The following is a 3525-nucleotide window of genomic DNA, read 5'->3' as shown; positions in this document are numbered from 1 at the left end:
TTTTTTTTCCCTTTCTTGTGGACTTATAAAGAAAGATGGAGAACAAAACCCCCAGGAGAAGCCTTTCCTTAGTATATCTGTGAGCCATAATGTTGTCTATTTATGTGTTTTTAAAATACACAGTGAAAGATTATTTCTATATTCAGTGAAATATATTAGCGGTGTGAAGAAGGAAGAACTCACTACCGTACTTAAAATTCAATTAGCTTGACTTCAGGCTTGGTGTGAGATTAGCTTGCATAGTGATTTTTTTTCTCTCCTTAAATGCTCACATTTTATCCTCAACCATTAATATAAATGTTCATGATGAAGGATCAATAAATGCCCTGGAAACTTTTTTTTAATTAAAGAAATTTTGCCTGTTTAAGGAAACAAATGTACTTGGGAAAGAAATATAGTACAATTTCATGCCCATTAACCAGGCATGTACTCATGCTACCTGTGGTTCTTTTGAGAAAACCTCTCATTTGAAGATTCCTAATTTCTGTTCTGTAACATGTTATACAATATTTGACTTCAGAGGGCAATTGTATGGCTTTTTTTGGTGGGTGACTGCAGAGTATGCCAGTCAAGTCTGTGGTGGTAAAAACATTGACCTAGCGTCATACAAGGGCATCTTCCTGAGTGACACTCTTGAACCACAGCAGTTTCCCACTGGAGAATTACCCCTTCAGCTTCTCTCATCTTCCACGGCAGAAGCTCCAAGATGGCCCTCCTGATGGTCTAGATTCTCTTACACTTGGGTTCGTTAGGAATCTATCAGTCCAAATGTTTAATCCACAGAATTCATTTTAAAAGTGGTACCTTACGGGGAGCCCCATGGAACAAAGAACTAATGGTAATGGTGGTGGGAAAGGGCAGAAGGAGTAAGGAGCTAGGGAGAGTAGTGTTAACCTTTTGCTGATTCTTTGGTTTTTTTGTTTTTGTTTTTTGTTTGTTTTTTTGTTTTACAGTCTCGAGGTCTTTTTTTTTTTTTCTTTTTTTTTAAATTTATCATGCCATGAATTAATGGGAAATGGGTTCCAGCAGCTCAGGTTTCTTTCCATCAGTTTCCCCAAAGTGTGCTTCTCTGGGTGGGCAGGCTGGCGCTTCCACTGACCCCCAGAGCTTTCTCTTTGGCTTCCTTCTTTTTCTTCTCATTTTCCTTCATGCGCTTCAGGAAGCTGTCTCGGCTCTTTGAGCACTTAATATGCTCAATACTTACATTGATACTTCTGGCCAGAATCTTGCCCTTAACTTGTTTGTTTACAACACTGCCAACAGCAGGCTGGGTAATACTGTAGACTCTTCCAGTTTTGCCGTGCTAATATTTGCGGGGTGTTCCTCCTCAAACAATCCCCATTCTCTTGATGTCCACAATATCACCTTTCTTGTAGATTCACATGTGCGTGGCCAAAGGAACAACTCCATGTTTCGTAAAAGGCTGGGAGAACATAGAGGTAGTTCCTCTCCTCTTCCCCTTTGTTGTGGCCATTTTGGCAAATTACTGGAAGTTGGTGGTTCTGGCTGAAAGGCTCTTTTACTGATTCTAAGGCCCCCTCGGGCTGATCTCTATTGCTGTTGTCTATGAGGAGGAGAGGGAAAACATCACCCAGATTCTTCTTACCTCATGAGTTTCTGTTCATGAAACAAGAACAATTCCACTTCTGAGAAGAGCCTTTATCCCTCAGGCACTATGTTAGGAATGGACACTAAATCTTGTTTCTCCATCTACCTATGCATGCGTGGAGTTTCTTATGCCTGGAGTAAGTTAGCGTCACTCCTGTCTTTACTCAAGTGTCCAGCAGGGTATGAAAAATGACCCACTCTTATAGAGAATAACCAAGTTCAAGCAGATGATGTATTTCGTTTGTGAAGAAAAGAAAAGGCAATTTCTCATGAGAAGCCCAATATTTTTGTAAAAGTTGAACAGGATGCTACTTAAGAAAATGTCTAGCTGCTTAAATGTAGAATGTGGGGAAGAGTCAAATCCAGGAAGATCCCTTTGCTCTAGCGTCTGTTTATTTTCGCTATATTATGAATTAGATAGTTCTGTTTGCTTTAAGCTTTTGTGTTCCTGTTTTGTTTTTCTGACTTGGTTCTCCTTTGATGATGTGAGTTAAGTCAAATCTGATGACCCTCCTCTTTTCTGACCTGTTTTTTCATTCACATCATTGCTGGTGCAAAGGCAGCTTCGTTTTCACAGATATCGGTTCTTTATTTGTGCACATACTTATATAGCACTTTGATGGATAAATGTTGATGTTTTCTTATACTGCTTTACCTCTTCTATCACTTATCTGGTGGTTGTTATCCCCTCCTCTACTTTCTTGTTGATGTTCCTTTTCAAATGAAAATATCCAAAGAGTACATGAGTTTTTAACCTTGTTCCTGCTTAGGTTTATGAGTATTTTTAAAGAGGAATTAATTGTTTGTTTGTTTGTTTGTTGTTTTGAGAGGGAGAGAGGTAGAGGGCAAGGCAAGGTGAGAGGGAGAGAGAGAATCTTAAGCAGGCTCCATACCCAGTGTGGAGTCGGCCTGGGGCTTGATCTCCTGACCCTAGGATCATGACCTGAGCTGACAGCAAGAGTTGGTTGCTTAACCGGCTAAGCCATCCACGTTCCCCAAGAATTTATTGTTTTAATTTCATTAAAAATATTTCTTGAAAAATTAGTGAAATTATAATTACTTATTGAAATATTTCAAAAATACAGAAGGATAATACAGGGCACAAAGTGAAACTTTCTATATCCCCTTAATCCCACTCCCCAGAGCTAAGAGTTTGACATATATGGTTCCAGTATTTTTCTATGTCTTTACAAATTTACCTTTATATCTATTTATCTATGTATCTATCTTTCAATCAATCGATCATCTATCCATCTAGCTATCTCTCATATTTTCTTAAAACAAATGGAATATACTATATACCCTCAGTTATTATTATTTGCAATAGTTATATTCTAAAAAATTGCTCTAAACACTAAACTAGTGAATACTGAACCATTGCTCCTAGGGGAAATTCAGAGTTAGGTTCCTGTGAGCCTCTGGTCACAACATTTTCATCAACTGATCAATAAAAACACCTGTTTTATGTGTATTTCTGTCTAAAGACATTATATATATATATAATACTATATATATATATAGTATTTTATTTATTTATTTGACAGAGACAGAGAGAGAGAGCAAGAATGTGCAAGCAGGGTGAGCTGCAGAGGGAGAGAGAAGCAGACTCTCTGCTGAGCAGGGATTCTGATGTGGGGCTCAATTCCAGGACCCTGGGATCATGACCTGAGCCACCCGGGTGCCCCTTGATATATACTATTAACTCTTTAATACTGAACTCATGGCCAACAACACTATAACTCAGGTCTGAACAAAGCTTATCTAACACACATATTTTCTTTTATGAACTTCTTGTGCTTAAGAACACCAGATGGTCTTAGGTACTACTTAGGGGGCCATTTTAAACAGTAAAGTCAGGGGAGCTCAGGGTCATTCAGTTGATTAAGCTTCTGCCTTCTGCTCAGGTTATGATCTCAA

The 3525-nt window shown here is 38.6% G+C and overlaps 1 pseudogene; it reads right to left on the bottom strand.

Annotated features, from left to right (window-relative positions):
* Positions 1-993: 993 nt before the first annotated feature.
* Positions 994-1477, bottom strand: LOC122898967 (annotated as a pseudogene).
* Between the last annotated feature and the right edge of the window lie 2048 nt (positions 1478-3525).

Source organism: Neovison vison, chromosome 1 (assembly GCF_020171115.1).
Source record: "Neovison vison isolate M4711 chromosome 1, ASM_NN_V1, whole genome shotgun sequence".
Classification (NCBI taxonomy): Eukaryota; Metazoa; Chordata; class Mammalia; order Carnivora; family Mustelidae; genus Neogale; species Neogale vison.
The sequence above is the reverse complement of the archived record's forward strand: the minus strand, read 5'-3'. Positions and strand labels throughout refer to the sequence as shown.